Raw genomic sequence first — 12771 nt, 5'->3', positions numbered from 1 at the left:
GCAACTCAACCAGTCCTAATCTCATGGCAGAAACTATGCTATGCAACTAAAATAACTTAAATGTTTTCTTAAGTGACTGTATACTTCATGTAGACCTTACCCAGAGTGAGAAGCAGTTAAGAGATTAGATAAGAATGCTAGACCTGGAGGCAGGAAGCCTTGAGTTCAAATCTTGCCTCTGACACTTCCCAGTTGTGGGACTGTGGGCAGATCATTTGACAAACATTTTCCCCATCAGTAAAATAGGGATAGTAACTCCTGCAATATCTATATTCTAGTCTTGTTGTAAGGCTCAAATGAGATGATTTAATATAAATACTATGCAAACTGTATAGCACTTCTTGGCTTTGTTATTATTTCTATCATTAAGGTAGTTTAGTGAAAGATCTTGTGTCTGAAAAGGAATAGAACAATGAAAGTCTTTGGATTGCTGGCAAAGAAACTTATCTCAATTTTGATCTACTTCTCTTGGCTGGGGTAGAGAGGAAGGGATGAAGGGAGGAAAGGAGGAAGGGAGGAAGTAAGGGAGGGAGGGAAGAGGGGGGAAGAGAGGAATGGGGAAGGAAAAAGAAGAGGGGAGAGGGGGACAGAGAAGGAGAAAGGAGGACATGGGGATAAGGAAGGTTTTTAGGGAGGGGGAAATGAAAAAAAGAAGGGAAAAGAAGGAAGGAGGAGGGGAGAGGGAGAGAGGAAAGGAGGGAAGAAGACAAGAGGGGAAGTGGGAAAGGAAGGGGAGAGGGGGGAAGTGGGGAAAGGAAGGGAAGCATTTCAAGAAGAATTCACCAAAGCCAATATGTTTGCATCCAAATTTTTGCCTCATATTAATACAAGGAATGCAAATCGAAGATAAATGCTGGGAGAATAACAGATTATGCAAAGAAAAAAATAGACATTATTAATTTGTAATGATATCCCTTTATTTAAATGTACAGGCCTAAGAATGTTAAGAATGATTAGATATTATCTGGGATAAAATCAATTGCCTTGTTGAAAAAACACATACATGGGGGGGTTGATTAGAACACATATTTTTCTTATTCCATTTATTCAATATTCCAGACTTTTAAATGTGGATTAAAAAAAATCCCAGAGGGTCAAAGAACAGAGCCACTAAATAGCTGATAACATTGGTCAAATTCATTTTCTCATGGGTTTCAGTATCCTTGAGAGGAGGTGGATTAGGTCATAGTTCTTCACTGAGAACATGTACTTTTAATAAAATATTGTGATAATTGTATTTCAATACAATTCAATACAACCAATTAGGTTTCTTTTATAAGCCTATATATTTATTTTCTGCAATTAAAAATAATTTTGTGAGATGGGGCTCTTAGGTTTCCTCAGACCACCAACGGGGTCCATGACACAAGAACCATTGGAATAGTTGTTCTCAAAGTTACCTTTCTAGCTCTTATCTCTGATTCTGATTTTGCAAAAAGAGAAGAATCCATGTCAGCTGTATTTGGTGAGTTCCGGAAGGTGGTTTTGTTTTTGTTTCTATATCCCTAGTCATTACCAGGCACTTAATAAATGCTAGTTAAATTTGAATTTGTCAAATGTCAATGTTGAATTGTTTCTATAGGGAAGTAATTTTATCCAAGATGATTTTTTTTTTTTTTTTTGCAAAGTGGAAAATGCTCTTCCTTCAGTGGGTCTGGCTAATAATTTTATGATTTGGGGAGCTTGAGGTTTCTTTTCATATTCCCAGTACTTAGTACAGTGCCTATAACATAGTAGGCACTTAATGTTGAATGATTAATTTTATCAACATAGAACATTTACAACATGCTTTGTAAACTCTCACTATCAATGCAAATTTGCAGCTCACCTATAACTTACACAGTCCCAAAGAGCTGCTTGTTACATTGAACCTGTTCAAGGTCCCATACCTAACGTGTCAGAGGCAGACAGGAAGTTCAAATCTTCCTGTCTCTTTAAGACTAGGCAACACTGTAATACACAACATCTTTCTCATTTTAAGATATATAAATGATATCCTTCAGAATAACTTATATCTACAATCTGGCTTCCTATTATTTTATGTTCTTGCCATCTCTGATGTGATTTAGCGCTTCTCTCTAATGGGAGTATTTTTCTTCCCCAAAAGAAAAAAAAAAAAAAGAGTTCACAGACAAGATGAAGTTCTCTCACTGTCAGTATCCATTTGGCAATATGTTTTTCCAAGCTGTTAGGCCATGTGCATTTTCAATCCAATGTAGGTCTATTAACTCTACTAAACAATGTCATCAGACAGATCACTATTTTTTACAATCATGTGTAAATGGTCAGTAAGTCTTAAAGGTTTCCAGATGCCTTACACTTCAAGCTACCAGATTCTACAAAAATAAAACCTTCCAGCTGACTCAATACCAAGCAATGATGTCTAGTAGACTTCTCTATCCCTGGGACAATGAGGTAATAATAAATGGTGAGGTCAACAGTATTGAATCATTGTTGGGAATTATTCTTTACTTCTCAAGTCCTGTGGTCTGCCCTACTCTGGCAGAACTATAAAAACCATTGAATCTATACAAAACTAAAACAATTGTTCTATTGCAATTATCATAATATATTAAAATATCACATCAGTTATTTGTGTATATATCCTTCCCTCTTTTTGACTGTAAACTCATGAATAGGCGTACCTATGGGGATCTCTCTAGGACAGTAGAGACAGATAGTTGGTGCAGAGGATAAAGAGGGAGGCCTGAAGTCAGGAAGAACTGAATTCACTTTACACACTTACTAGTTGTATGAACCTGGGCAAGTCATTAAACTTCTGTTTGCTTCAGTTTCTTCAACTGTAAAATGGAGATAATAATAGTACTTCTCTCAGGACTGTACAAGGAACAAGTAAATTTTATTTTTAAAAAATATTTTAAAGTGCCTAGAACATAACTATAAGAATATTATTATTACACTAGGTATTTAATAAATACTTTGGATCTGAATTAATGTGATTTCTCTAACAAAATAAGGAAAAGAGAGCTGCTTAGCTTAGGATTTAGCTTAAAAAACATGAGGTGTTCTTACTGTAGTAGATATCAAAATATTCATAATTTGTCGGGAATTGTCAGGGATAGCAAAGAAATGGAAATCAATTAGAAACCTATCAGTTGCAAAATGGTTGGGGGGGGGAGGGGGAGAATAACAAAAAAACTCTGGCATATGAATTAATGGAATCTTATTGTGGATGAAAAATAATAACTAAAATAAGGAGTTCAGAAAAACAGGGGAAGAGCCATATGAACTGATACAAAGTGGCAAGCATTCACAATAATCTTAACTAAAACAATTGGAAAAAAAACAGTGAAGGTCATTTGAAAAAAGATGATTAAAATATGCCTTTTTTTTTCTGATTCTAAAGTTCCCTCCAGCACTAGATTTATGGTGTGCCTGGCAGAGGCAAAGGAATTAGCAGACAAAAACAGGCAGATATTATTAAGTACTATCATTGTCTCAAATGTTTGTGATTGTTCTTTACCAGGCAGAGTTCAGAATAAAGAGAGAAAATTTCTCCCTCCACCCAAATGACTATGATAAAAAGATAAAAAGGCATCAATAACATTATATAGTTTAAAAAGCTGTGAAGGGCATGATTTTCACTCTCTATGATTGTCAGTGACAGATGATGAAACAGAAAAGGTTTGTGGTCACCTCCAAGAGGGGAATTAAGACATCATCTTTAGACAGACAGAGGGAAATGACCAGGATGAGTAAATCTGCTACACAAGAAGGATAGGAAAGGGAGTATGAATGCCGTCTCCTTCTAATAAAGTGTGAAAGGATAGGCTGCCCAAAGCCAATAGAGATTCCAAAATTAAAACCACAGAACAATAGCTAAACTAAGATTGTTCAGCTCTGAAATGCATTACTACTTCTAACAGATAAAAAAAATACCCACAACAATTCCATTCAAGGTTTTATTACTATTGTAAATAACTGAAAAGCAGTGAAATCTGATGAGCCAGTTTCTACTATAATCAGTAACTGATTGAACTGAACACAACCTTGAAAGTTTCTCAGGAAAATTAATCCAGCTTCTCTCCCCTCTCCTCTTCCAGCAAATACCTAGCCAGCAACCCCCATCCTCAACTCCCTTCTTCTCATAGTTTCTGAGAAAGGGGGAATCAATATATTAAAACAATTGATGTAAACATTAGAAAAACTTCATTTTAGTAATTACTTTTCAGATAAACAATGAAGTTCTTTACAATGATCTATAAACTGTTTAAAAAATAAATCCCATATCCAAATTACTTGTAGATGCAGAGGAAAAATCAATTATAATAATTTTAAGGATATATATCGTTGTCCCCTCTTTTAACTATGATGTGTGTGTGCATAAATATGTGTATACACACATATATACACATAAACATGAGTGCAATAAGAAAAAAAAATTCATTTTTTCCTCTCCCCATCCCCCACAGTATTTCTTCCTGTACTTGAGGCTGGCACAATGGTGAAGTTTCAAATACTGAAAAAATGACAAAGCCAGCAGAGAAATCTAGTGGAAAAAGTTGGTTTATTTCAAAATAAGGAGATTATGTGAACACTGCCAAGAAGCAAGGGGCACATTTAACTACTCTGCTGAAAATGTGACACTCAACCTTCTTAGTCTGGCGGTTCTCAAAATAGGGATTGAGTTTCCCAAAGGGATCATGGAAACTTGAGCCTTGGTATTCCAAATGCCTCAATTGCTGCCTAGTCTTAATGGGCGCAGCCTTATTCAAGCTGAGATCTACTGAAGACCTTAGCTTAAAAAGACCAAAGTCTTCCACTGCATCCAGGGCCATCTCTAGGTACCCTGATCCATATCTGGCCTCTGGACCCAGATGGCTCTGGAGGGGTAAGTGAGGCAGGTGACTTTGTAGAACTCTTCCTCACTTAAATATAATTCACTGAATGTCATGAGTCTCTTTGAAAACAAAGCCAAACAACAACAACAGCAACAGCAACAGCAGCAGCAGCAGCAGCAGCAGCAGCAGCAGCAGCAGCAGCAGCAGCAGCAGCAACAACAACAACAACAACAACAACAACAACAACAACAACAACAACAACAACAACAACAACAATCCTGTTATAGCCCTCGAGTTGAGAGACTGAATTGTAGATGGAATATTTTTTATGATAAGCCCACCTCCCCTCCCTCCATTGTTTGGGTCTTTCCATCCAATTCTTTCTCCTTGAGTGCAAGAATGCAAGCTATGGGATAGGCTTGCTTGCTGCAGCCAGAAAAAGACTTTTTTTTAACGGGAGGTCTATGGAATGAATCACAAGAATTACTTTGTATATATCCCCAAGTACCAGTAATCTACCTTGACTTTGTAGAGAAAAATACATTGGTCATAGAGATGGTGCAGTGGATAAAGCCTTGGGTCTAAAATCAAAAAGATCTGAGTTCAATCCAGCCCTCAGATACTAACTATGTATTCTTGGTCAAGTAACCTAACCTCTGTTTGTCTTAGTTTTTTTTTTTTTTTTAACTTTAAAATGGGAATAATAAGAGCATCTACTTCTTGGGGTTGTTATGAGGATGAAATGAGATATTTGTAAAGCACTTAGCATGGCAGGTGCTATATAAATGCTAGTTATTATTATCATGCAAAAATGAACTTGCCAAGAGCAGATTATTCCCCATATTCTGGCAAATAATAATTGCCCTGCACTTCACTGTATAGAAAATATTTTCACATATATTATTTTACATTTGCGGATAAGGAAACAAGATAACTGTAAAGAGTGAGGTGACAAATATGGCATATTTTTTCAGTCATTAAATAGAAATTGCCTCCTGACGCTGATTGCAATTGCAAAGCAACAAGCATTCTAACTTCATCTGTTATATACTAAGCATTGTGCTAGGCACTGGGAATAGAAGACAAAATTATAAGAGTTTCTACCTTCAAAAAAGTTACATTTCAGGGAAGGACTATATAGTTCTTTAAAGTGGAGATGGTAGTATGATTCCACGGGGTTCCTAATCAGTTAAAGAGTGGAAAGATAGTTCTTGCTTCATCCTAACACTGAGAACAAAGGAAGGGCTTTTCTCCAACATAATCACATCCCCCATCCACCTATTACAATTCCGCACTTCATCCAACTTCCCAGTATCAGCTTCCAATGGCTGACCCAGCATAACCTAACAAGGACCCAGGCACCTAAAATAGCTACAGAAGAAAAAAATCCCTATCCTGTTCAGTGCTTTCACATCTTCTTTCCCACATCATTTATCATAATAGGTATGTGAATGAGTGTGTGTGTATATATATCTTTGTACACACATATACCCCATATATATAACATACACATGTATAAGTATTTATTATATACATAATTATATAACTTATATATATATATATATATAAAGTATAACATATATTTCTAAAACTAAAATATTTACAGAGAATTTTATATATGCTGTCTCACCTTGGACTTTACAACAAATCTGAAAGCTAGGTGCTATTATTTATCACTCTTTTCAAATGAGGAAACTAAGGTACATACCCATAAAGTGTTTCGTACAGGGTCACACTGCTAATAGGTGAAGCAGGATTTGATCTAAGTTTTTCTAATTCCAAGCCTAGCACTTTATACATTGTGCCCTTGAGTGGGCTCTCTAGTCACTTTAGAACTTCTCCAAATACAATTCAGTGGAAAGGCTTTACATTCAAGAATAAATAAGTAAAAGCCTCCTTCTCTCCACTCACCCACACACTTTTTTCCACTATAAAAGAGAGTTGCATAGCATATACTTACATGGATGGGTTAGGATCTGTATCAAAGATTGCCTTATATCCCTTCCCCGTACTCCTAAATCTAAACGTTTTTAGAACTTCTTCCTTACTATTGAGGATACCACCAGACACCCCTATCACTTATTTCTTAACTCCAGTGTCATTCTGAAAGCCTCTTAAAGCTACCCACAGAAAAGGTCAACATCCTCTTTTTACATCATCTGTAAGTATTTTACTTTCATACTGATGAACTCTATTACTCCTTTACCTGATCATAATCTTCTACCATTCTCTTTTCCCTTATGCCTTTTGACCCCTATCATTTGTTCTCATCATATCTCCCATCCCCCTCTTCCCTCTGATTCTTTCCTAGGTCTTCACCTTTGCATAGACTACACCAGTGGTGATAAATTTAAAATAGAAAGCAGAGCTCCTTAATATTATTTTTATATATATGTATATACACACATATATATTTATGTAAATATCCTGATGGATTTCATATTGACTCAATATTAAAATGTAATAATATCTGTTTTACTGTATTCTTGTTTATTTTGTTAAATATTTCCTAAATACATTTTAATCTGGTTCAGGCAGCACTTGAGGACATTGTGGGAAATTTGCTTCATATCTCTGGACTACACTCTCCAACCCTCATTTCACTTTACCATCTCAACCCTATGGTAAATCAGCTTATCTCCACACCTACCTTCCACCCATAATTCTATTGCTTCACCAGATTGATCGTGTCTTGACAGACTCCAAACTGGATTACACAACCATCTTCCTTCTTCAATCCTATCCACATAGTACTGAATAGAATTGGAAGAAATCATAAAATCACATGGAGTCCACGTGCATATTTGCATTATCTAATCTCAACTGGAGTAAAGCAAACATTCCATTGCCCTTCGCATTACTGATTGGCTGCACTACCTCCCACAGCAATTGTTCTGTTCTATATCTTCTTGTCTCTCCTCAAGACTCCCTGGGCACCCCATGACCTTAGCTAAGGATCTTACCTCATACTTCTCAACAATACCCCTCTCCTGCAATGGGCCTTTGTATTAGCTGGCTGGCACTCTTGCTTGGGTTGTTCTGTTCATCTCTACCTTTTCAAGAACCTGATTTTCTTTATGACTGCTCAGATTACTTAACCTATTCTGTATATCTCTTGTATATATCTCATTATTTTGTATTATATTATATATACCTCATTATTTATATGTTGTATCCTCCATCAGAATGTACACTTCATAAGGACAGGAGTTGTTTTTATCCTTTTTTAAAAAAATAAACCCAATACTTGGCACAATTTTTGCTAAAGTCTAGGTGCTTAATAAAGGCTTGCTGAAAGGACTTGATAAGCATTTTTTTAAGTACTTACAATGGGGGCAATAAATGTACTGTACTCTCTTTTATCAGACATGTAACAGAATTTTATACTTTACATGATAAATGTCTATCAACTATATTTTTGCATCTATAATTAGATTTTAAGCTAATAGTTGGCTTCTATATCTGTGAAAGCAGGAAACTTGACTTATTAGGAATTTCATGAATGACTTCAAATAGGTCAGGCTCCTAGAAGCCTGTTAGCTTCAGAAATTCTAAATTCATGGGCACATAAAATTTCTGCTAAAACTTAAATGAATTCTGACCTGTAGACCTCGACTCTTTAATAAAGGACCCACGCAAAGTTTTAGCCCTTATATGGGACTGCACCTTGCTTATATAGTTGGGCCCAGGATTATAGTTTTCACTTACAGTTTCTGTAAGTAAATGAATCAGAACCAGCTCTGCAGGATGAGGAAGGAAAGGAGGTGGGGGTGGGGTAGAGAAAGGGAAGACAAGCAGAGAGAGAGAGAGAGAGAGAGAGAGGAGAGCGAGAGCGAGACTCTAAATGAGTGGAGTTTTTGCGGGACAATGGCTTTAGAAGTGTTTGAAATGAAAGCAGTCCAATATAAAAAGCCAAAAGTTTAAAAAAGGACAGAGAATAAAATCTTCACACTGGTGGAGATAACAGAAACAATAGCTGAGGTGTGCAGGCTAAATGATTTACACTGGATTTCATCTACAGGAGCCGAGAAGCAAAGCCTTGGAAACAAGCCAAAGGGGTCAGAAAATCCAAGGAAGCCCAAATCAATGAGCAGAATAATATGTCACTGACAAACTTTATCATGCCATCCCTGATAGTTCCAAAATATAACAAAAAGGGCTGGAAAAAAGCACAGTAAGCACCCTGTCTATGGTCTGTACAAATCTAGTCTACCTGCTGAGCTTGCCTGCTGTTTCTGGGTAATGCTACCTTGCTACTGACACAATCATTTCTATCCCTCCAATATGAATATGAATATATTCATATCTTTCAGAGGCAATCTCTATTACATAACTTCTTTTCATCTCAGGCTGGCCAATTGGAGCATAATCCCAGCTTGGGTTCCTTTATTAGTCAAGTATTTTTTTGGGGGGGAGGAGGAATCCCTTTTGGACAATATAGAATTATATGTACGTATAAAACAGGCATTTTACAACATAAATAAATAATAATATTTTCCAGATTCTGATTACAATAGTCCACAGTCATTATTTCAATAACTTATAATTTAGTATACCCCCACTTATGTTAAAGGCACTGTGTTAGGCAAGGCTAACTTTGCACAGGCTGTCTTGCTTTCTCACTCTCCTTACCATCACCTCATCCTTTTGGGCTTTACAACAAGACTTTAACTGCCACCTCCAATACCCAGCCTGTTCTTAACTCCAGCGATTCATGTTCTATGTCCCAATTAAATTTTATTTACTTGGTTAATAATTTATAATCACTTATCTGTCTATATGATGTTTCTCCCCAATATAATGCTGGTATAAACATAGTTAAAATGCGGCATATGGAATGCTAGGCTCAGAAACAGTCAGACCCGATTAAAATCTTCTTTCAGATATTTACTAGTTTTATGAACAAGGGTAAAAACTATTGAAGTTCTCTTGGCATGGATTTCACACTTGTAAATAATGTTGACAGAATGGCTTCTAAGGTTCTTCTAACTCTAAAACTATAAGCTTCTTACATTAGCTTGTGGAATGAACAAATGATACAAAAATGTAAAAAGACAGTTGCTGCCCTCAAGGATATTATAAACTAAAAGAGATAAAACAGAGATATCCAATTTGATTTGCCATTGAATAATAAAGTTAGGCCATGCCAAATCATGAAAAATTTAAATAGCCAAAAAAATGGTTTTCATGAATTTAGGTTAAACATTTTCCTTTTACCTCAGCGCTGCTGACATATTGTTAATGCTGCTCAAAATACTTTATTTTAGGCAACATGGCTTCAGTATTTCAAATCCGTCTTTCCTGTGTGATATTGGACAAGCCAGTTAATCTCCTGTCTCATTCTCTCAACTATAAAATGGGAATGACAATGGTATGTACCTTCCAGGTTGCCATGAAGATAAAATGAGAAAATATTTGTAAGACATTTTACAAACCTTAAAGCTCCATATAAACACTAGCTCTGAGTTATCAAAAGGTGTAAAAACATGCTTAGAGGGGGTAATAACTTTTAAAATAGAAAAGAAGGCAGCAAAGAATCATGTGAGCATTTTAAGTCTCAAGAATTTCTTCCATGACAATCTTTAACTTTTTAATGCAGTAGTCTTAAAAAAGGGTCTGTGGTGTTTAATACTGACTGAAAAATATGCAAAACCCCCACTTACATAAGAAGGCATTGGATATGTGGATAGGTGAAGAAACTATTATGTATATTCTGTAATTCAAGGCCAGTCTTGTTATATCTTAAGTTGTGGGATCCTAAAATATTGTTCCTAGGTAGCACAGTAGATAGAGCACTAGATTTGAAATTAGGAAGACCAAAGTTCAAATCTGGACTCAGATCCTTACTGTTATGTGACACTGGGTAAGTCATTAACCCATTCAGTACCTCAGTTTCCCCAACTGTAAAATGGGAATAATAATAGCACCCACCTCTCAGAGTTATTGTAAGGAGCAAATGAGATAATATTTATAAAGCACTTAGAACAGTGCTTGGCACATAAAAGGCACTTAATACATCTTTCCCTCCCTCCCTCCCTCTTTTCTTTTTTCCTTTTCCCTCTTCCCCTTTCTTTTCTTTCTTTATTCTTTCCTTCCACCTCTCTTCCCTCTCTCATTCTCTCCCTCCATCTCTCTCTTTCCACTTTCCTTCCTTCCTTCCTTCCTTCCTTCCTTGCTCTTAATATAAGGCTTTGTCTTTGAGAGGTGTTTTGCACATATTTGTTCATTGGTAAGAAAGAAGTAACCACAGTTCAAACTAATGGCTACAAAGACTCAATTCTAATTAATAAATCTAATATAGGACCTTTTAGGTCATAACAGGACTATAGGAGCAAATAATTATTATTATAGTTACTGTAGCTACTGTAACTGCATTAAGGTTAGCAACCAGATAACACCAAACTGTGAAGAGTTCAATTATGCATTCAGAGGGTTTTCTATAACTTAAAATACAAGGTGTATAACTCAATTTAACATACAAATATATACATTACTACATAATTTTAACCCAGAGTTGTTATAAGGATAAATGATATTTGTAAAGCACTTTGCAAACATAAAAAACACTATAAAATACTATTGTTGTTACTGTTATTACTTTTTTCCTTTTCTAGGGAGAAAAGAAAAATTTAAGATTTCCTGTTACTTCTTTATCCACTATTTTGAAAATAATCAAGATGGTGAGGTTACTTTCTATGCTAGATGTTCTTCTAGGAGATCTTCCTCATTTCAATAAGTAACTTGAATGTCAGCAATGTAAGAGCAACCAAGATCCATCTTGTATGATTTCTCTTTTTACAAATGAAGAAATGGAGCCCTTGGAGGTAAAATGACTCACCTAAGATTGTGCAGCTAGTTAATAGTGAAAACAGGATTATAATTGGAGTCTCTTGTAATTAATAGAAGAATTAGGATTATAACTAGACTCTCTCTCAGTTAAAGGCATAGCCAAGATTGTTACTTGGGTCCCTTGTAGTTAATGGAAGAGCCAAAATTATAATCTGAGTCTCTTCTAGTAAGATTATAATCAGAATCTCTTATCATCAATGGGAAATAGCTGGATCAGCAGATATAGTGCTGGGACTAAAATTAAGAAAGTTTCACTTCCCGAGTTCAAATTTAGCCATAGACACTTACTAGTTATATGATCTTGGACAAGTCACTTAATCCTGCTTCCCTCAAATTCCTCATCTGTAAAATAATTTGGAGAAGGAAGTGGCCCCTCTATTCTTTCCAATACGCCACACTGGCTTCTAGTAACTAAACTGCTCTAGTGTGTAACTTCCAAAAGTGGCACTTTGTAGTTACTCACAAACCTACTCATTCATTATTTAACAAACACCCACTACCTGCAAGGCATTCTTCTCAATCTACTCCTACTTTAATATAGTGAAAGATGTCTCAGTTTTCAAATGGGTTATATTTTTGTGTCACAGAAAACTGTACCATAGCAACTAGATTCCCAATGATCTATTCTAAAACTAATCAAAGCAAGTAAGTTTCAGCATAGTTAAAATATTTTCCAGTCCAAAAAAAAAATTCCTCTTCTGTTGTCACTTCATTGAATAAGGGTGTAGGCTCATATTAAAACCTGACAAGCAAGTTGATGAACAGAACACAATTTCATTATTTCTGCCACTGATCTATGTGATATATGAGAAAAATGTTTATGTTGTTTTAGGAGCTTTTTATATAAGAAAATGTTCTTTATATTTTAATATCATATATAGTTATAATAATGATACTAATATAATTTAATTATATTAATGTAATATATTAACATTATATTAATAACAAAGGATTCCTTGGAAACTATAAGAATACTAGAAGGGATATTAAATATATATATATATATATATATATTTTGCTCTCTCCTTTATAAATTTTCACTCCACAAAGTAAATTCCATACTCAAATTTAATATCTATGACTTGAATTCCACTTGAAGATTTTATCTAAGGCCACAGTT

The 12771-nt window shown here is 35.4% G+C and overlaps 1 protein-coding gene across 4 annotated transcripts in view; it reads right to left on the bottom strand.

Annotated features, from left to right (window-relative positions):
• COBL (cordon-bleu WH2 repeat protein) overlaps nt 1-12771 on the bottom strand; it is a 335540-nt gene that overhangs the window by 243244 nt on the left and 79525 nt on the right. The window lies entirely within an intron of this gene.

Source organism: Sarcophilus harrisii, chromosome 1 (assembly GCF_902635505.1).
Source record: "Sarcophilus harrisii chromosome 1, mSarHar1.11, whole genome shotgun sequence".
In the NCBI taxonomy this organism is placed as follows: domain Eukaryota; kingdom Metazoa; phylum Chordata; class Mammalia; order Dasyuromorphia; family Dasyuridae; genus Sarcophilus; species Sarcophilus harrisii.
This window is presented reverse-complemented; position numbering and strand designations above follow the sequence as displayed.